This window comes from Coregonus clupeaformis, unplaced genomic scaffold, assembly GCF_020615455.1.
Source record: "Coregonus clupeaformis isolate EN_2021a unplaced genomic scaffold, ASM2061545v1 scaf0501, whole genome shotgun sequence".
In the NCBI taxonomy this organism is placed as follows: domain Eukaryota; kingdom Metazoa; phylum Chordata; class Actinopteri; order Salmoniformes; family Salmonidae; genus Coregonus; species Coregonus clupeaformis.
Window position 1 is genome coordinate 1 of NW_025533956.1, and position 23,217 is coordinate 23,217.

Genomic DNA, 23,217 nt, shown 5'->3' on the forward strand with positions numbered 1-23,217 from the left:
CCGGACCAAGGCGCAGCGTGATAGGCGTACATCTTTTAATGAGTACTTCATACAATCACAAAAACAACAAAACGATACGTGAAGTCTAAAGGTTAATACATAAACCTATAAAGAACAAGATCCCACAAATAACTGTGCAAAACAGGCTGCCTAAGTATGGTTCCCAATCAGAGACAACGAGCAACAGCTGCCTCTGATCGGGAACCACCCTGGCCAACATAGATCTAAACGATCTAGAATAAACACATAGAAACTACAACATAGAAACTAACACCCTGGCTCAACATAAAAGAGTCCCCAGAGCCAGGGCGTGACAGTACCCCCCCCCAAAGGCGTGGACTGCGACCGCGCCAACTATACCCAACAGGGGAGGGGCCGGGTGGGCATTCCGCCTCGGAGGTGGATCCGGCTCCGGGCGTGACCACCACTCTCTCTCTCGCCCTCGTGGTCTGGCCCTGCTGGCCGGAGCTGGACTGAACACCGGTGGAGCGGATTGCTCTGGCTCCGGCGTGGAGCAGCTGACCGGTGCCGGACCAGGCACAGGTGGAACAGGCACGGACCGTGCCGGACTGACGACGCGCACCACTGGCTTGGTGCGGGGAGCGGGAACGGGCCGGACCGGGCTGACGACGCGCACCACTGGCTTGGTGCGGGGAGCAGGAACGGGCCGGACCGGGCTGATGACGCGCACCACTGGCTTGGTGCGGGGAGCAGGAACGGGCCGGGCCGGGCTGGCGACGCGCACCACAGGCTTGGTGCGAGGGGTAGGAACAGGCCGGGCCGGGCTGGCGACGCGCACCACAGGCTTTTTGCGAGGGGCAGGAACAAGCCGGGCCGGGCTGGCGACGCGCACCACTGGCTTGGTGCGAGGGGCAGGAACAGGCCGGGCCGGGCTGGCGACGTGCACCACAGGCTTGGTGCGAGGGGCAGGAACAGGCCGGGCTGGCGACGCGCACCACAGGCTTGGTGCGAGGGGCAGGAACAGGCCGGGCTGGCAACGCGCACCACAGGCTTGGTGCGGGGAGCAGGAACAGGCCGAACCGGGCTGGCGACGCGCACCACTGGCTTGGTGCGGGGAGCAGGAACGGGCCAGGCCGGGCTGGCGACGCGCACCACAGGCTTGGTGCGGGGAGCAGGAACAGGCCGAACCGGGATGGCGACGCGCACCACTGGCTTGGTACGAGGGGCAGGAACAGGCCGGGCCGGGCTGGCGACGCGCACCACAGGCTTGGGGCCAGAGAACGTTTCTCTGTTGTCTCCCCTGAAAGAGAAGAAAAAGAGAGAGAGTAAATGAAAGGATAGATGGGTAGGGAGAAAAAATAAGATATTGAAAAGATGTAAATAGACATCTCACCGCGCACAAACTGGTTAAATCAACGTTGTTTCAACGTCATCTGTCAACATATTGAGAATTGGAATCTATATGGAAAAAACATTGGGATTTGAAAAAAGTCAAACTGTTATTTTGACTTTTGGGTTACGTGAGTATATGTCTGCTCTTTTCATGCTTCTACTGGGGCTCGAGGGTGAGGTTGTGTCTCTCTTTGGCGGGAGGTAAGCTTGGCTTATATAGCTTATATGGTGTCGAGTAACGCTTAAACCATGTATTTAGATTGTAGTTAGGTATTGTAGGTAGTTATCGTAGGTTATTGTAGTTATTGTAGGTTATTGTAGGTAATTATTGTAGGTAAGTTTTGTATTCGGCTGAGCCCGGTGAAGCACGAGGCTAGCTAACCCACTACCTGGACTAGCTAGCGGGTAGCTACTGGTAACTATTAGCAACTGTGGAAAGTTGTTTCACGCTTGAGAGTACCTGTAATTATGCCAGCTAGCTGCCTTCCATTCAGCTGTTTTTCTAACCTCATTGTCTGAAGCGTTGGCGTTAGATAGTTAGTAGCTACTGTGCTCGAAATGTAGCTAGCTTGTTGCTACCTGGATAGCTAACTAAACAATAGCTGGAACGACCTAGCGATCAGACACGAACTGGCTGAGTCGATTCAGTGGCTAGCTTTGCACTTGGCTGGCTAACAGTAGCTGCTAGGGGTAAGTTATAACCTACATTTGTGTTTTGTTTTTACATACTGGTAACTAGAGTCGTTCAATGGAATTCGGGACATGGGTGACTAGTTAACGTTAGCTTGGCTCTCTCTGTGTGTTCGTGCCGTGGGAGGAGAGGTTTTTTCATTGGCAGAGAGCAATGGCTAGCTAGTATGCTAACTATTCTAGCTAACTAACTGGCTGAATAAGTTGACGACGGACTCGCTCAAGCTGTCGGGACTAACCCAGAACTTTACACAACGTTAGACACGGACACGAATGATCTGCTTGGCGTGTTGACACACTGGTGGTTTGTTGTGGCCGAGTATTGGTGCTAAACCGTGTTGTTGGAGGCTGGCATGCTAATTGGCTGTGGCGTCATAGGATTCGGTGCACAGGACGGTTTCCACGGAAGAATACTGTACTAAGTTAGCTAGCTGAATAAACTAAGTTAGTCTATTCCTAGAAAACATTGAACCGCTGTAGTTTACAACAATTATAGTTTCTGAGGTGGAAGTTGGGAGAGTTATATTTGGGTGTTTCAGTGAAACGTATGTGAGGGAGGCCTCGCTCTCTCGCTTTCCCAGATGTTTAGTTCATTTCATTCCGATCTCCTTTGCATTATTGTAGCCATTTTCCGTAGCCTATCAACTATGTGTCTGTCTATCCCTGTTCTCTCCTCTCCGCACAGGCTATACAAACGCCTCACACCACGTGGCTGCTGCCACTCTAACCTGGTGGTCCCTGCATGCATGACCCACGTGTTGTTCCAGGTCTCCGGCAGCCTCTGGAACTGCCGTTCTGCGGCCAACAAGGCAGAGTTAATCTCAGCCTATGCTACACTCCAGTCCCTCGACTTCTTGGCGCTGACGGAAACATGGATTACCATAGAAAACACTGCTACTCCTACTGCTCTCCCCTCGTCTGACCATGTGTTCTCGCATACCCCAAGAGCATCTGGTCAGCGGGGTGGTGGCACAGGAATCCTCATCTCTCCCAAGTGGACATTCTCTCTTTCTCTCCTGACCCATCTGTCTATCTCCTCATTTGAATTCCATGCTGTCACAGTCACTAGCCCATTCAAGCTTAACATCCTTATCATTTATCGCCCTCCAGGTTCCCTTGGAGAGTTCATCAATGAGCTTGACGCCTTGATAAGTTCCTTTCCTGAGGATGGCTCACCCCTCACAGTTCTGGGTGACTTTAACCTCCCTACGTCTACCTACTCATTTCTCTCTGCCTCCTTCTTTCCATTCCTCTCCTCTTTTGAGCTCACCCTCTCACCGTCCCCCCCTACTCACAAGGTAGGCAATACGCTTGACCTCATCTTTACTAGATGCTGTTCTTCTACTAATCTCACTGGTCTCCGACCACTACTTTGTATCCTTTTCTCTCTCGCTCTCCTCCAACACTACTCACTCTGCCCATACTCAGATGGTAATGCGCCGTCGCAACCTTCGCTCTCTCTCTCCCGCTACTCTCTCCTCTTCCATCCTATCATCTCTTCCCTCTGCTCAATCCTTCTCCCTCCAATCTCCTGATTCTGCCTCCTCAACCCTCCTCTCCTTCCTTTCTGCATCCTTTGACTCTCTATGTCCCCTATCCTCCCAGCCGGCTCGGTCCTCCCATCCTGCTCCGTGGCTTGACGACTCATTGCGAGCTCAGAGAACAGGGCTCCGGGCAGCCGAGCGGAAATGGAGGAAAACTAGACTCCCTGCGGACCTGGCATTTTTTCACTCCCTCCTCTCTACATTTTCTTATTCTGTTTCTGCTGCTAAAGCCACTTTCTACCACTCTAAATTCCAAGCATCTGCCTCTAACCCTAGGAAGCTCTTTGCCACCTTCTCCTCCCTGCTGAATCCTCCTCCCCCTCCCCCCTCCTCCCTCTCTGCGGATGACTTCGTCAACCATTTTGAAAAGAAGGTTGACGACATCCGATCCTCGTTCGTTAAGTCAAATGACACCGCTGGTCCTGCTCACACTGCCCTACCCTATGCTTGACTTCTTTCTCCCCTCTCTCTCCAGATGAAATCTTGCGACTTGTGACAGCCGGCCACCCAACAACCTGCCCGCTTGACCCTATCCCCTCCTCTCTTCTCCAGACCATTTCCGGAGACCTTCTCCCTTACCTCACCTCGCTCATCAACTCATCCTTGACCGCTGGCTATGTCCCTTCCGTCTTCAAGAGAGCGAGAGTTGCACCCCTTCTCAAAAAACCTACACTCGATCCCTCCGATGTCAACAACTACAGACCAGTATCCCTTCTTTCTTTTCTCTCCAAAACTCTTGAGCGTGCCGTCTTTAGCCAACTCTCTTGCTATCTCTCTCAGAATGACCTTCTTGATCCAAACCAGTCAGGTTTCAAGAATGGTCATTCAACTGAGACTGCTCTTCTCTGTGTCACGGAGGCTCTCCGCACTGCTAAAGCTAACTCTCTCTCCTCTGCTCTCGTCCTTCTAGACCTATCTGCTGCCTTTGATACTGTGAACCATCAGATCCTCCTCTCCACCCTCTCCGAGTTGAGCATCTCCGGCGCGGCTCACTCTTGGATTGCGTCCTACCTGACCGGTCGCTCCTACCAGGTGGCGTGGCGAGAATCTGTCTCCGCACCACATGCTCTCACCACTGGTGTCTCCCAGGGCTCAGTTCTAGGCCCTATCCTATTCTCGCTATACACCAAGTCACTTGGCTCTGTCATATCCTCACATGGCCTCTCCTATCATTGCTACGCAGACGACACACAATTAATCTTCTCCTTTCCCCCTTCTGATAACCAGGTGGCGAATCGCAGCTCTGCATATCTGGCAGAGATATCAGTGTGGATGACGGATCACCACCTCAAGCTGAACCTCTGCAAGACGGAGCTGCTCTTCCTCCCGGGGAAGGACTGCCCGTTCCATGATCTCGCCATCACGGTTGACAACTCTGTTGTGTCCTCCTCCCAGAGTGCAAAGAGCCTTGGCGTGACCCTGGACAACACCCTGTCGTTCTCCGCTAACATCAAGGCGGTGACCCGATCCAGTAGGTTCATGCTCTACAACATTCGCAGAGTACGACCCTGCCTTACACAGGAAGCGGCACAGGTCCTAATCCAGGCACTTGTCATCTCCCGTCTGGATTACTGCAACTCGCTGTTGGCTGGGCTCCCTGCCTGTGCCATTAAACCCCGACAACTCATCCAGAACGCTGCAGCCCGTCTGGTGTTCAACCTTCCCAAGTTCTCTCATGTCACCCCGCTCCTCCGCACACTCCACTGGCTTCCAGTTGAAGCTCGCATCTGCTACAAGACCATGGTGCTTGCCTACGGAGCTGTGAGGGGAACGGCACCTCCGTACCTTCAGGCTCTGATCAGTCCCTACACCCAAACGAGGGCACTCCGTTCATCCAGCTCTGGCCTGCTGGCCCCCTACCTCTGCGGAAGCACAGTTCCCGCTCAGCCCAGTCAAAACTGTTCATTGCTCTGGCACCCCAATGGTGGAACAAGCTCCCTCACGACGCCAGGACAGCAGAGTCACTCACCACCTTCCGGAGACACTTGAAACCCCACCTCTTTAAGGAATACCTGGGATAGGATAAAGTAATTCTTCTACCCCCCCTTACCCCCCTCCCCCCAAAAAAATAAAAATAAAATTGTTTTTAAAGTGGTTGTCCCACTGGCTATCATAAGGTGAATGCACCAATTTGTAAGTCTAAATAAGAACGTCTGCTAAATGACGAAAATGTAAAATGTAAATGTAAAATTTCCACCATAGGATTATGTCATCATGGTAACCAATGTTTAAACATAGACAAAATTTGTATAAAATACACTACATGGCCAAATGTATGTGGACAACTGCTCGTCGAACATCTCATTTCTAAATCATGGGCATTAATATGGAGTTGGTCCCCCCTTTGCTGCTATAACGGCCTCCACTCTTCTGGAAAGGCTTTCCACTATATGTTGGAACATTGCTGCTGGGACTTGCTTCCATTTAGCCACAAGATAATTAGTGAGGTCAGCACTGATGTTGGGTGATTAGACCTGGCTCGCAGTCGGCATTCCAATACATCCCAAAGCTGTTCGATGGGGTTGAGGTCAGGGCTCTGTGCAAGCCAATCAAGTTCTTGACAAACCATTTCTGTATGGACCTCGCTTTGTGCACGGGGGCATTGTCATGCTGAAACAGGAAAGGGCCTTCCCCAAACTGTTGCCACAAAGTTGAAAGCACAGAATAGTCTAGAATGTCATTGTATGCTGTAGCGTTAACATTTCCCTTCACTGGAACTAAGGGGCCTAGACCGAACCATGAAAACAGCCCTAGACCATTATTCCTCCTCCACCAAACTTCACAGTTGGCACTATGCATTGGGCCAGGTAGCGTTCTCCTGGCATCCGCCAAACCCAGATTTGTCCGTCGGACTGCCAGACGGTGATGCGTGATTCATCACTCCAGAGAACGCGTTTCCACTGCTCCAGAGTCCAATGGCGGCGAGCTTTACACCACTCCAGCCGACGCTTGGCATTGCGCATGGTGATTTTAGGCTTGTGTGTGGCTGCTCAGCCATGGAAACCCATATCATGAAACTTTCGACAAACAGTTATTGTGCTGATGTTGCTTCCAGAGGCAGTTTGGAACTCAGTAGTGAATGTTGCAACCGAGTACAGGCGATTTTTACGCCCTCAGCGCTTCAGCTGTCCATTTCTGTGAACTTGTGTGGCCTACTACTTTGCGGCTGAGCCGTTGTTGCTCCTAGACGTTTCCACATCACAATAACAGCACTTACAGTTGACCGAGGCAGCTCTAACAGGACATAAATCTGACAAACTGACTTGTTGGAAAGGTGGCATCCTATGACAGTGCCACTTTGAAAGTCACTGAGCTCTTCAGTAAGGCCATTTTACTGTCAATGTTTGTCTATGGAGATTGCATGGCTGTGCGCTGGATATTATACACCTGTCAGCAACGGCTGTGGCTGAAATAGCCAAATCCACTATGTTGAAGGGGTGTCCACATACTTTTGTAGTGTATGTTGAATTTGTGCCTTTGAAATGTTGGAATCTATCTTCAAATATACTTATTCCTGCCACTATATTAGAACGTAATGATTATTTTACATGTATAAGAAATGTATATGTTAGAGGTCAATGAAGGGTGAATAGGAACTTTGTGTATGGAAAATTACTGCGTGAGACAAGGGGAATTTCAGAAAGGTTCTGTCTGTTATTGCTGAATGTTCATATTTCTAAGGAAGGAGGTAAAGAGCAACAGTCTAGTCTCAGTTCCTGATAAGTCAGGCCAGTTGCTGTAGAACTAGGACAAGGAGGGATGTGGAACTCAACTCAATAAGGTCAACAGTTGAAGAGAGAAGAAACCTCTGGGAGGGGGTCCAGAGCGGCCCACCTCGAAGACCATCTAACTACAGTCCTATCTCACACACACACACTTCCATGCCCATGAAGGTTCTAAACTTATGCAGGGTCTGTTTTGTTCAGAACCTAACAGAAACCACATCAGATCCTCAACTTAATATCCACTATAAGAAAAAATCTTAAGGCTGGACAGCACCTCCTACTGGAGTGTTGATCTATCTACAGCTATCTCTCCAGTCTCCCATTCAGGAGTTTTAATCAAGCCCAGACCGGCTTAACTTTGATATTTGTCACAGACTATAACCAACATGCTATCCTGAGCATGGTAGTTGAGAAATCTCCACTTAATAGATTCACTGATAACTATCTAAGTAATTCCAAAGGATAGGTTCAACAGAACAAATTAAATGTAACCATACTTTAGCAATCATATATCATCAATGATGCTATTTAGGCCTATATGCAATAGCATTTGGGAAGTCATCAACAACTACTGTTTAAATTCAGCCCAGGATTCAACTAAAAATAGACAATACATATAGGCCTAGGTCAGTGTTTCCCAAACTCAGTCCTCTGGACCCAAAGTGATGCACGTTTTGGTTTTTGGCCTAGCACTACAAAGCTGATTCAAATAATCAACTAAACGTCAAGGTTTGATTGTTTGAATCAACTGTGTAGTGTTAGGGCAAAAAACAAAACGTGCACCCCTTGGGGTTCAGAGGACCGAGTTTGGGAAACGCTGGCCTAGGTTTTTAAGCTTTGGTTGAATTCAAATGGAATCTACAAGTTAATAATAAATATGTTGGATTCACATGTCCATCTCAACCAAAAATCTAAGTTAAAGAATAGGATTAAATCAAACCACACTGTATTTACAGTGCATTTAAAGTTTGATTTGATTTAGTCCTATTATTTAACTTAGATTTCTGGTTGAATGTTCATATGCATCGCAGTGCTAACTGTGCCACTAGAGATCCTGGTTCGAATCCAGGCTCTGTCGCAGCCGGCCGCGACCGGGAGACTCATGGGCGGCGCACAATTGGCCCAGCGTCGTCCAGGGTAGGGGAGGGAATGGCCGGCAGGGATGTAGCTCAGTTGATAGAGCATGGCATTTGCAACGCCAGGGTTGTGGGTTCGATTCCCACGGGGGGCCAGTATAAAAAAAATATGTATTCACTAACTGTAAGTCGCTCTGGATAAGAGCGTCTGCTAAATGACTAAAATGTAAATGGAGATGTCAATTAATAATTTGTAGACAAACTGGAATTAAAGCCAGACTCAGTGGCACAGATGGAACTATCCAAGCAGAAAAGAAATCTCCTTGAAAAGTTGATATTTGGTTGTGTTCAATATCACTTTTGCAATACGGTAAATAGTCTATTAACTTGTCGAGAACATAACAAATTATTTGCTGGATCCACGTCTCCGTCTCAAACAAAAATAAAACGTAAATAAATAAAATAATAGGATTAAGCCAGTGGCTCAGATCGAACTATCAAAACAGTATATTTCCTTTAAATGTTAATATTTGGTTGCGTTGTTAACCAAACACAATTAATATTACTTTTGTAAGACAGTAAATATCCTAATGTTAAGGCTATCTTACAAACCCATTTAACAGTATTTATTCAACCTTAAAAATGAGTAACACATCCATGGTCACATTTTGAGGTTACTGTAACAATAAATGTTTTCTTATGTAATCACAGTCAGCATGCATGTTCAGGGTCGCAGGTCTGTGGAAATCTTCACAATTGCTATAATAATCTGCACAGAATCTCAGACGGCATTGATCACTTGCACCATGTACTTTAATGTAATCTCAACCGAAATCCAGGTAATTTGGTTGTGTTAGATGAAGAACAGTGATAGAACATTAAGTTGTTGTATAAATAAACAAAAATCGGACATTGATTTTCCATTGTAATTTGGTCGGGCTTTTAGATTGTTGAAACAAATTAGGAATTCAACAAACTTTTGGCTGTCTTTTTCAGTGGGTGGAAATAGGTTGGAATCTCATTGATCAACGTATCTACCAAATATTACCCAATTCTCCACGTTGAAATGATGTAGTGTGCCCAGTGGGAAGAAGCATAGAAAGAAAACTATAAGAAGAGAGAGAAAGAGAGATAGAAACTTAATGTGGAGGGTTCTTTGTCGCCCCTTGCCTCATCTCACTTACGCTGTCAGTGGAATTAGTACACACACACCACCCATTAACCAGGGAAACACTGATTGGACAGGACAGCAAAACTCAGGAACGATTAGTTGTGGAAAGATATAGGATGGAGGATGGAGGGAGAGAGAGAGGGGGGAGACATGGAAGGATGTCAGGAAGAGAGAGAGATAGAGAGCAGATGTGAGGAATACATAGGGGAGAGATAGAGAGAGATGTCAGAAGTCATTCAGTGCTCAGTGGGGAGGACAGTGCATCACCTCCCTGGAGAGAGACACAGACGTTCTTTCCACCTCTATGGCTGCTTTAGAGCTAACACAACAACAGAACATGTCACAATGATGCAGGTGTGCCATAAAGCACAGCACTGCACCACACTCTCGTCTTGCTCTCTTTTCTCTCTCTCTCTCTCTTTCCTCTCTCTCTCTCTCCTCTCTCTCACAATGTACAAACAAAGCTAAGTGCCTCTGTGTACACACTGATCAACTAGGCAAACGTCCAGCAATTAATTACATTCAATATGGGTATGTGTGTTTGGAGTGGGGTTAACTCATTGTGCCCGGGGGTTGGGCTCACCGCTTGACAAGAGCAACATCACAGAAACTGTTGATCAGCAAAAAAAGGTCATTGGTGTGTGGGTACTGGCTGACTTTGACTGATGTTGAAATCATATGGCATTCACAGGACCGTGTGTAAGATTGCATGTATTTAAAGGATGATTATAACACGTGGTTGGACCGAGTCTAGGGTTGCATACTTTTTTTCACGTGCCCCCTCAGCCCCTTTGGCAACTCTATATTAGACCTGGAGACCCAAAGCTATTTGTTATTAAACAGCTGGGGAAAGGGGGGCGGGGGAGAAAGACAAATAGTGATTTGGTGCAGCTGGTGCAGCTGGTGTGTGGTGGCAGGGCTGAGACATTAGGATGCAGAATGGGAGGAAGAGGAAGAGAGAGAGAGAGAGAGAGAGAGAGAGAGGGAGAGGGAGGGAGAGAGAGAGACAGAGAGAGGGAGGGAGAGAGAGAGGGAGGGAGACAGAGAGAGAGAGAGAGAGAGAGAGAGAGAGGGAGAGGGAGAGGGAGAGGGAGAGGGAGAGAGAAAGAGACAGAGAGAGGGAGGGAGAGAGAGAGGGAGGGAGACAGAGAGAGAGGGAGAGAGAGCGAGAGAGCGAGAGAGAGAGGGAGAGAGGGAGCGAGAGAGCGAGAGAGAGGGAGAGAGTGAGAGAGAGAGGGAGAGAGCGAGAGAGAGAGAGAAAGAGAGAGAGCTGTATGACTACCTGTCAGATCGATGATTAACACATTCCGTTTCGGTCAGCCAATCACTCATCATTAGATTGGGAAGTGTTGTGTACCATCCCCTGCATGACAAGCCGGAGAATGTTCACCCAAATCAGCATTTTCACCACATAGACAGAGAGAGGGGGGGGTAGAAATATAGGGGGGGGAGAGAGAGAGAGAGAGAGAGAGAGAGGGAGAGAGAGAGAGAGCGAGAGAGAGAGAGAGAGAGAGAGAGAGAGAGAGAGAGAGAGAGAGAGAGAGAGAAAGAGAGAAAGAGAGAAATATATATAGAGAGAGGGGGAGGAAGTAGAGGAGGGCAATCCGTCACTAGAAGCCAATTTCCTTGTGGTCATTAGACCAGCGTTTAAAGACTGTTATTTCAACACTGTCTGGCGCAGTGACACTAATGTCATGACAAGGGCATGTCATTTAGACGCCCGTAAATAAAGTATGTTTTTGTTAGATTAATTTGGATTTTAAGAATAATGATTAAAAAGGATTTCACCCCAAATACAGTATAAATGTTAGAATTATCATGTAGTGTCAACCCACTAACAGAGGGGGCGGTACTAAACATTCAAAGGTAAAGGGGAAGGCAGAAACTGTTTAGAAAACCCACCTAAAGGTGGGAGGAGTCAAGTCCAGGAGGTATAAAATCGTATGTTTGTGTCTTCGGCGCCAGAACTCTCCATGAATAAATATACAGATAATACTTGTTGGTTGTGGACCTTGAATCATTGATGATTAAAACCAGAGCCTTACAACCTCTGGTAATGATTCAAGCTTAGGTTGAATTAGAGATAGAAATTCACATGACAGATTGGTCCTTTGAGCGGAGCTTAATACATCTTTATCGTTCTAAGGACACCGAAACCCGTGCACGGGCGGGTGATAGCATCCGTGAAAGAGTCCTGGCCTTCGACGTTAAGGTTATAAACAGGCCGGTGATTACTCTTTATGAACGATAAAGACGTTAACAAGTTTGAAAAAGCATTTCAATCCAAACTGCAAGGAAAGGTCAGTAATTTTTATTCATGGATTTTGGTGAAATGATTTGAACTTGTATGAGAATAGTGATTCTTGTGAGAGGGCAGAGAATAGTTACCAAAATCTCAAAGGAAGTAATAATTATTACGAAACGGGGAGGGTCCGCAATTGACCCTAGGTAAATAGCTATTACCAGAATAATCTAGTCCGAAATGACAAGGGGTGAAGGCCATCACCAATGTAAACTAATTTTTATTGAGACTGTACTGGGTACAGTACTACGATAAACAGGGAAAGGGATGATTTTCGTCGTGTGCTATGGATAAACAGGTCAAAAGTTGCGTATACGACTGGGGATTTGCTAGAACTCTGTGTGTTTCATGAAACTAGAGCAGTTACGACCTCTAGGTTACAAATAGGTTTAGCAAATGATTGTATAATGTTGTGTACGTGTGAGACTTAAGAATCCATCAGTATACGTGATAATTGTTTCTAGGAAGGAGCTAAAAAAATAAGTCGCGTGAGAAAAAATGGTTATCTAACTCTTTTCATGAAACCGGAGTTTTAAATAAAAGCTCTGGGTTAGGGGTTAAATAATTTTAAATGGTTAATTACAAAAGCAGATCATACATTGGCTCAAGAGACGCACTAAAATAATAGCTCCTAGAAGAATAATTCTGGGAATTATTACTAAAGGGGGGAATTTTTTTTTTCCACCATGGGAAATAAAACTTCTAAAGAGATCGAAGAAATATGGTTTATGGATCCATTTGGGAGAAGAGGTATGAATTTATTGGGCATCTCGAAGTAAAAAAGTTAGTAGGCAGATGTATATAAAATGAATTTGAAAAAACAGCGAAAGGAGGGGCTAGAGACAGCGAGTGTTTTTTTTAAGCGCGAAAGTGCTTTAACGGTAACAAAGGAAAATGTTTGAAAAAATGATTTGTGTCAATTAAGAATTGGCTAAAAACACCACAAAGCGATTATTTGAGAGGTACCTATAAAGTCCAACGATGCATATGTATGAACTTTCGCACTCAAACGTAGACGTACGTCATGAGTGAGAAAGTAGAGAATATTTACATTTGCATTTTCGGTCATTTGGCAGACGCTCTGGTCCGGAGCGACTTGCAGAACCAATAGAGGGTTGCATTGAACTATTATGTTGTGTTGGGCATTTGAATGGCATAAGGTGAAATATGTGTGTATGAGGGAATTCAACGGCGGGTATGAATGATAACCGGAAACTACTTAGTATTTGGTTGGTTAAATGCTGAATAAGAGATTTGAGGCGTGGTTATGGGGTAACTAGGAAGACGCACTTATTCAATGGGGAATGGGTGTAGGGAGAGAGAGTTTTTACGTGTATTAAAAGTTGCATTAGATAGCTTTAGTAATATTCTAGATAGGTCTATGAAAATATGTTACAAGTACGAATGACATTATTTCCTAAGAAGGAAGATTGTAGGGAAGTTTCCCGTGCCTCCCCCATAATGTAGGAAGGAGCAGGAGGGGGGGGTGAGAGACAGTACATAAGTTCAGATGGTAGGAATGTCATTAAGTGTATGCTGATCAACGATATCAAGCATTTGTTTTATTGATTGGGGCCAAATCAGAGAGAACTGTTAAAGATATTGAATTGCGAACTGAAATGGGTTAGCGGGAAAATACAAATAGTTGGAAAATTTTAAAACGATAATTTATTTTCGTTACAGGGAAGCAAGTGGCATTGGCTGTTGTGCTGGGGGAATAGCGCCAGCCTGTGGTGGGTTCTGGATTTGTTATAAATAAATTTATATTTTAAACTAAAGTGATGGAATAGACTACAATTATAACATCAGAAAAAGGACAATATAATTCGTAATAGTTATTATAATTATTATTGATAGTTATTGCAGTTATTAGCTCCTGAGTGGCGCAGTGGTCTAAGGCACTGCATCGCAGTGCTAACTGTGCCACTAGAGATCCTGGTTCGAATCCAGGCTCTGTCGCAGCCGGCCGCGACCGGGAGACTCATGGGCGGCGCACAATTGGCCCAGCGTCGTCCAGGGTAGGGGGGAAAATGGCCGACAGGGATGTAGCTCAGTTGATAGAGCATGGTGTTTGCAACACCAGGGTTGTGGGTTCGATTCCCACGGGGGGGGGCCAGTAAAAAATAAATAAAAAAAATGTATTCACTAACTGTAGGTCGCTCTGGATAGGAGTGTCTGCTGGGTGACTAGAATGTAAATGTATTATCATTGATTCAGTAATGATAGGAGGGTAGAGAGGGAAGAGGCAGGAAAAGCTAGAGAGAGTAAACACAGAGAGTTTAAAAACAGGGAGTTAAAAAGATTAGAAAACTACAATAAGCCAGGGAAGAAAGAGTGGTTAGATGATGAGGAAGGGGATGACCAGTACCCTTTGATAGCCTTGCCGAACCCAAGGGCTGGGGAGAAGCATGCACCAGACACACTGGATGTATATAGGGCATGGACACAGCGAGATGTAGTGAGAGCTATAGAGGGTGTAGTGCACCCTAAGACAGGAATAGAGGGGTTCAGGAGGGATTTGGAGAGTCTAGCAGCAAGCTTTAAGCTAAACACAGGGGAAATTGAGAGGGCAGTGTAGTGTTTGTGGTTGTTGCCGTCAATCAAGGAGTCTGCTTAAGCTGCACCGTGTTCAAAGGCTTTTATTAAAATCACGAGGTTACAGCATAAGTTACAGACCCGCGAAGTCTGGAGAAGCCCCGTCCCAATTTAATCTTGAATGCTTCTGACCCTTCTTCGTTTTTCCCCCAGTATATATAAACTCCCCAAGATGTGGGTGGCTCCCTCTACTGTCCAATCCCCTGTATACAACACACTTCCTGTCTGTTGTATGTGGCGTTACACTAAAACATTCCCTCTTGATACTAAAATCAACATTCTTTCAGTTCCACTTAAAAACATTTAACAACGTCATAATCTCAATACACGACAGCAGTCAGAACCCTAGTTGGGAAAGATTGGGCAGCTGTTGGGGGGCAGTGGGTTTCAGGGGATGCCAATGGAGCAGTCCTACCATGGGCAAATGATGGGCAATATGTTGGGAAAATAACTGAGTTGTGTAATAATTTAAGGGAACCTTACCATCGGCATGCTGACTTCTCCAAAGTACATGAATGTAAACAGGAAGACAGTGAGACCATCAGCCAAGTGAAATACCTGAGCCTCCCCAGGGACAGGGAAATGATACTCCGTACCATCAGCAGCTAAAAAATAGCATTCCTTAGTGGAATGAGACCAGAAATAAGCTGTAATATTAAGAGGACTTTAGTGGGATGGGGAACTACTTCGTTAGCCGAGGTCAAGAGATATGCAATCCATCATGAGCGGAATAGTAGACAGGATAGAGTAAGAAAAAGAACATACGGGAGCTGAGTATTTAATGGCCACTAGGGGAAATAGCTGGTAGAGGTAGAACTCCAGAATAGAAGGGGAGAGAGATTTTCTTAGGGGGTGGATCAAATAATTGATAATGGATCATTTGAAATGAGATCACATGTAGCAGATTTAGATTAATCAATTAAATAATCATTGTATACTCGAGGAATTTTGAGTGATTTTATGGATTAGTTATAAGGAATTAGATTGATACAAACATTATTCATGGGTTAGGACTGGGGATATCTGTATCATGTTTTGTGTGTACTACCATCTTTAGATTACGGATAATAATTGAAGGTTAACAAAATGTATAACCAGGCGAAAGAGATTAGCTTATCTCATTGGAATATTGCTCAGGGCAAGGGGGAGCAGTAGTGAAGTTAGGCAGCATTTAGGTCATAAGAGGGAGCTACCAAATTAAGTTGACCCTAACTATCTTTGATTGTTATTTTTCAATTGGGTTTTTCAAATAAAAAAAACACACCCAGCATGATGTTTATAAAGGGTTGTTATGTTGAATTTAGGGGATTTTCAACAGTTCATAGGTGGTGTTTACTATGCTGTAGTATGGAACGGTTTGTTGGGGGATATTTGAACCTAAATTAATGGAATAAGCTGCAGTAATCAGAGGAATGTACAACCTAAGGCGAAACAACTATTGCCTAGATCATTGATTTAGCAATAGGATCAGGTAGATAAGGACTAGAGAAAAAAAAAATTAGATGAAGAATGATGAGCTTTTTGGTAAGGATAGACTGCTGTAAACCTTGGGTACTCCATTATGTACTGCATACGGGTAAATTAAGTGATCTTATCTATGGGAAGGCAATGGCAGCCCATGGTAAAATCATTTGGAACTCTGAGGAGGAAGAACAGTTTATGTTGTTGCTCTCTTCCCAGTCTTAGCTTTTCATACATATATCAGGGATGTTACCCAAATGGTAGAGAGTAAAGAGGGATATGACATTGGTCGTGATTTAAAGATGATGGGGTTTTTTTGGTGGGCTATTAGAGATAACTGGGTTAATCACGAACATAGAGGTTTTTATTCTTTGTTGCTAGGCAGAACACTTAGGTGACCTAAATATGGACTTGTCATGTCCAACAATCAGTCTTCAGGTCAAGCCCGGGAGAGCCGGGGTAGAACAGAGGTTGAACTAAACATAAGTGTTTTTACAAGATAAGAGATTGTTTGATTGGATTACTAATTGATTCTGAACTGAATGAAAGTCAAATTTAGCCGCCATAAAGACAAAGGAAGTGGGAGGAGCAATAAAGAAGCAAAAGACAATCTCAAAAATGAAAGGCATGGCAATTGGTTGATAAATTACCTAAGGGAATGTTAGGTAGGTGGTAAATATTGACAAATGAGAAGAACTATGTGTCAAGAGGGGGGAAGAGGCTAATTGTAGGATTAAATAATTATATACGAAGGAGAGGACAAAATACTTTTAAAAAAACAACATTTTTTTAGATACAGTCTAAAAAGAGAATGCAGTCAGAAATTGTTAGATTAATCTGAACATGTGTGAAGATAGTTTATTAACCACACCTGTATGTCAGAGGTTTTGTGCCCCACAGGTGAACTAAAGGAGAAGGTGACCCACTATCTAACCAGGTGACTGGTGAGCATCCAGTCACTAGAAGGAAAACTGGAAGCAGGCCTGTTGGGAAGGGCCCTATCAGGTTATGTTGGTCACCACCTTGGCCATTAGAATAGCAGAGAGAGGAACCTGGGTCCATGTTACCCACTGCAAGAAGGTAAGACCACATACAAGCACCACTTAGCACACGCAGAGTTGAAGAGCAGAACTGGGCCACAGGGTCCGGGGGTCACCTCTGTCAACGAAGATCTCCTACCCAGACCTATCATCACTGTAGTGTGTTCCTAGGGTGTGAGTATGGGGTGGTACCGAGCAGAAGGACTCAAGACAGGAGAGGGTTGGCGGTTTTTGGGAATATGGGTGACCCTGAGCTGCATCATAGTCTCGACAATAGTCGTGGTATGTCAAGATCCACCACCACCTCGCACCAATTACGCTATGGCCTTACCATTATTAAGAAATAAAAGGGAAGCGACCCGACATACTGACCGTCAAGGGCGAGTGATCTACAAAATAGGAGTCAGAGAAGGGTGGGGAGTAAGATTCAAAATTAGGATCAGGGATCTTATCAGGGCAGATAAGCAAGCAACGTGGGATTATAAAATCCCATTGTATTTATGTTCAGCTCCCTCTGCGGATTGTTCCTGGGCTCAGGTATTTAGACATACTGGGGGACGGAGATATGAGACGGGGGGGGGGGGGCTGGACGTCCAGATGTAGGATAAGAAGGTATAACGACATCCCCACGGAGATGGTAGTAACGATAGTAAAGGTCACTAAAGAGGACATGAAAAGAACTTACTGGGCTTGCGCGGACAAATACGGACGGGATACTTGTCTAAGATTACATTTGATGGAGTCAAAAGATATGGAAAGCACAGGTACTGTCATTAATCCACTAACAGCAATAGACCGAGTAAATCAGTCAAGGGATGACGGAGTCAATTCGACTAACCCGTCCACTATGAAAGATTTTCTCCTCCAAGAATGGAACAATGGGGAAGTGGAGGGGGTCCCTGATGAGAATCTCTGGTTAAAGTGGATGAAATACACCGCTAGGGCCTTGGGGGAGACCAATTGTTATGCATGCTCCATTGGGCGACCGACAATGTTGACCGCCCCAATGCCAAAGGCAATGTTTCCCTGTGTATTAGACCTGGGGTCCAATCAAAAAGAGCCAAATTGCACAGGGATTGGGCTGGCAAAATTGACAGACTCGGCCAGCCCACCTAGATTCACTTTAACTCCTGGCGAATACCAGTGTTACAGACATAGAAATGGCACCCGTAACTTGGGTGATTTTGATGGCTGTAAGGAGATAATTAATGTGACTGATTTAGATAAGGAAGGAGGGAAAAAATTAGGAGCCTAACCATCCCTCTGACTGATGTGTGGTGGGCATGCACTAACAAAGGAATTATTCGGCAGACATTACCAGAGGGATGGGTGGGTACTTGTGCACCAGTATTGTTGGTCCAACCTGTAAGAATTGGTCATCAAAGACCAGTGACAGGAAGAATAATTAGGAGAAAAATAAATATAAGTCAGGAAGGAAATAGCCCAATTTGGATAGATGGTATAGGCATCCCCAGGGGTGTTCCAGACGAATACAAAGCTATGAATCAAATATGGGAGAGTTTTACTACAACATTTTTCTGGTGGGTGACAATAAACAAAAATATGGATTGGATAAATTATATCTATTACAACCAACAACGATTTATTGACCAGACTAGAGATGCAGTAAAGGGGATCTCTGAGCGATTATCCGCCATCCCGCTCATAACTTAGTAGAGGTTGGTTCTAGATCAGGCAGAAAGGGCCAGTGTCTATAGAAAGATAAGCCATTGTTGCACATTTATCCCTAACAACACCACACTGCATGGGACAGTCACCAGAGCTCTTACAGAATTAACTGCACTAAGTGAAGGATGAACTGAACTCAGAAGTTAGTACATTGTGGATAGGGTGGTTTGATGAAATATTTGGTAAATGGAAAACCCTAGCAGCCACCATCTTAGGAGCGGTCAGTGTTTGTATGGGTATTCTTGTATTATGTGGTTGTTGTCTTGTTCCCTGTGTCCGAGGATTGGTGAGTTAGGCGTTGGTGAAATGCAGTATCTAAACAATGATGAGAGATGGACTGACTCCGGACTCTGACCAGGGGAATGTGAAAAACGATCCTCCAGGCTTGGTGGATGAGGAGGATTTGGACCCTGAAAGACCGCAATTGGATGAAATGTTTATTAGTTCTGATGTGATCTCTGAGATTAATCATGCTTGTAAAATACATTTATCCTGAATGTGGGAATATTTAGTCAAAGGGGTGGATTGTTAGATTAATTTGGATTTTAAGAATAATGTCTAAAGGATTTCACCCCAAATACAGTATAAATGTTAGAATTATCATGTAGTGTCAACCCACTAACAGAGGGGGCGGTACTAAACATTCAAAGGTAAAGGGGAAGGCGGAAACTGTTTAGAAAACCCACCTAAAGGTGGGAGGAGTCAAGTCCAGGAGGTATGAAATCGTATGTTTGTGTCTTCGGCGCCAGAGCTCTCCATGAATAAATATACAGATAATACTTGTTGGTTGTGGACCTTGAATCATTGATGATTAAAACCAGAGCCTTACAACCTCTGGTAATGATTCAAGCTTAGGTTGAATTAGAGATAGAAATTCACATAACAGTTTTATCATAATCATCATTCATAAAACATGACCACGAGTATGCTGGATCTGTGTGTGTGTGTGTGCGCGGGTGTGTGTGTGTGTGTGTGCATGTCTGTGCGTGCATTTGTGCGTTTGTGTGTGCGTTTGTGTGTGTGCGTGTCTGTGTGTGTGTGCATTTGTGTATTTTTGTGTGTGTTTTTGTGCGTGTATGTGTGCGCGTGCGCGAGCATTCTTCTTTGAACTGTAACATCTATTAACAGTGTGGCTCACAGGAAGAGGAACATCCAGGACGTCTGACATACTTTTCAACTCTCAGTAGAGGGTCTCTATTTAAGACCCCACAACCTATTATTCTACTTCTCTCTGACAAGACCAGACACAGTGGAACACAAATGGGATCATCTACTTCTGATGTTTGAATCTCATGACCTACCTGACCCCTTATATTTTGGTTCAATTATGCATTAGTTCTATACTGCAATATCAGATCTGCATTTTGTTCAAATGTGTCACGAATGTCAGTGAAATGCGGTGGAAGAAGTCAGGCGCAGGACACAGAACTCTCGGAAACGCACTTTACTAGAATGCAAAGAACACGAAACAGAATACCTCCACACAGGGAGGAACTAACCCGCTCACAAACGACACCCGTCACAAAGAAACAATCACACACAAAATCCAAATGAGAGACAGGGGTAAATACAGGGCTTACAATCAAACATAATGGGGAACAGGTGTAAACAGTACAGACTAAACTAGACAAACACCGAAACATTGATCGGCAGCAGCTAGTACTCCGGGGACGACGAACGCCGAAGCCTGCCCGAGCAAGGAGGAGGAGCAGCCTCGGCAGAATCCGTGACAGTACCCCCCCCCTTGACGCGCGGCTCCAGCCGTGCTCCGACCCCGGCCTCGGGGACGGCCAGGAGGACGCGGAGCAGGGCGAGTCGGATGACTCCGGTGGAAATCCCTCAACAGGGAGGGATCTAGGATGTACCCCTCCCACTCCACGAGATACTGCAGACCCCCCATCCGACGCCTCGAATCCACAATGGAACGGACTGAGTACGCCGGAGCCCCCTCGATGTCTAGTGGGAGCGGAGGAGCCTCTCGTATCTCATTCTCCTGGAGTGGACCAGCTACCACCGGCCTGAGGAGAGACACATGGAACGAGGGGTTAATGCAGTAATTAATGGGCAGTTGTAACCTATAACATACCTCGTTCAATCTCCTCAGGACTTTAAATGGCCCCACAAACCGCCGACCCAGCTTCCGGTAGGGCAGGCGAAGGGGCAGGTTTCGGGTCGTGAGCCAGACCCGATCTCCCGGTGCATAAACCGGACCCTCACTGCGGTGGCGATCGGCGCTCGCCTTTTGCCGTCTGATGGCCCGCTGCAGATGGACATGCGCAGCGTTCCATGTCTCCTCCGAGCGCCGAAACCACTCATCCACCGCAGGAGCTTCGATCTGGCTCTGATGCCAGGGTGCCAGAACCGGCTGATAACCCAACACACACTGAAAAGGCGTAAGATTAGTGGAGTAGTGGCGGAGTGAGTTTTGGGCTATCTCTGCCCAGGGGATATACCCCGACCACTCCTCCTGCCAGTCCTGGCAATAGGACCTCAGAAACCTACCCACATCCTGGTTTACTCTCTCCATCTGCCCATTACTCTCAGGGTGAAAACCCAAGGTAAGGCTAATCGAGACCCCCAAACGTTCCATAAACGCCCTCCAAACTCTAGAGGTGAACTGGGGACCCCGATCAGACACTATATCCTCAGGCACCCCGTAGTGCCAGAAAACGTGAGTAAACAGGGCGTCGGCCGTTTGTAGGGCTGTAGGCAGACCTGGCATAGGAATGAGACGGCAGGCCTTAGAAAACCAATCCACAACGACCAAGATCGTGGTATTCCCCTGGGAGGGGGGAAGGTCCGTGACAAAATCCACCGACAGGTGAGACCACGGCCGTTGTGGAACGGGTAGAGGTTGTAACTTCCCTCTGGGCAGGTGTCTAGGCGCCTTACACTGGGCGCACACCGAGCAGGAAGAAACGTAAACCCTCACGTCCCTAGCTAAGGTGGACCACCAGTACTTCCCGCTAAGGCAGTGCACCGTCCGACCAATACCAGGACGACCAGAGGAGGGTGACGTGTGAGCCCAATATATCAGTCGATCACGTACCTCGAGCGGCACGTACCTCCGCCCCTCTGGACACTCTGGGGGAGTAGGGTCGGTACGTAACGCCCGCTCGATTTCCGCGTCGACCTCCCACACCACCGGTGCCACTAGACAAGACTCCGGAAGTATGGGAGTGGGCTCAATGGACCTCTCCTCTGTGTCATATCGTCGGGACAGGGCGTCTGCCTTAACGTTCTGTGACCCTGGGATATAAGTGAGCTTAAATACAAACCGGGCAAGAAACATGGCCCACCTAGCCTGACGAGGGTTCAGTCTCCTCGCTGCCCGGATGTACTCCAGGTTACGATGGTCAGTCAGAATGAGAAAAGGGTGTTTAGCCCCCTCAAGCCAATGTCTCCACACCTTCAGGGCTTGAACCACCGCTAGCAGCTCCCTGTCCCCCACGTCATAATTGCGTTCCGCCAGACTGAGCTTCTTAGAATAGAAAGCACAGGGGCTGAGTTTTTGGAGGCGTGCCCGAGCGCTGAGACAGTATAGCACCGATCCCCGCCTCGGACGCATCCACCTCAACTTGGAACGCCAAAGAGGGATCCGGATGTGCCAGCACCGGAACCGAGGTAAACAGGTCCTTCAAATGTCTAAACGCCCTGTCCGCCTCAGCCGACCACTGCAAACGCACCGGGCCCCCCTTTAGCAGGGAGGTGATGGGAGCTGCTACCTGTCCAAAGCCCCGGATAAACCTCCGGTAGTAATTGGCAAAACCCAAAAAACGCTGCACCTCCTTAACCGTAGTGGGAGTCTGCCAATTACGCACGGCTGAAACGCAGTCAATCTCCATCTCCACCCCTGACGCGGACAACTGATGTCCCAGGAAGGAGATGGACTCCTGGAAAAACAGACATTTCTCCGCCTTCACATACAGGTCATGCTCCAACAGTCTACCCAGCACCCGACCTACCAGGGACACATGCTCGGTTCGTGTAGCGGAGTATATTAGAATGTCATCAATATACACCACTACCCCCTGTCCATGCAAATCCCGGAAAATCTCGTCCACAAATTATTGGAAGACTGAAGGAGCATTCATTAAACCGTATGGCATGACGAGGTACTCATAGTGACCCGAGGTGGTACTGAATGCTGTCTTCCACTCATCTCCCTCCCTAATGCGCACCAGGTTGTAAGTGCTCCTGAGATCCAATTTTGTGAAGAATCGCGCCCCGTGTAATGACTCTGTCATACTAGCAATCAGAGGGAGAAGATAGCTGTATTTAATTGTAATCTGATTGAGACCACGGTAATCAATACACGGGCGTAAACCCCCATCCTTCTTCTTCACAAAAAAGAAACTCGAGGACGCAGGGGAAGTGGACGGCCGTATGTATCCCTGTCTCAAGGATTCGGTGACGTATGTCTCCATAGCTGCCGTCTCCTCCTGAGACAGAGGATACACATGACTACGAGGGAGCGCAGCGCCAACCTGGAGGTCTATCGCACAATCCCCCTGTCGATGAGGTGGTAATTGAGTCGCCTTCTTCTTACAGAAGGCAAGTGCCAAATCGGC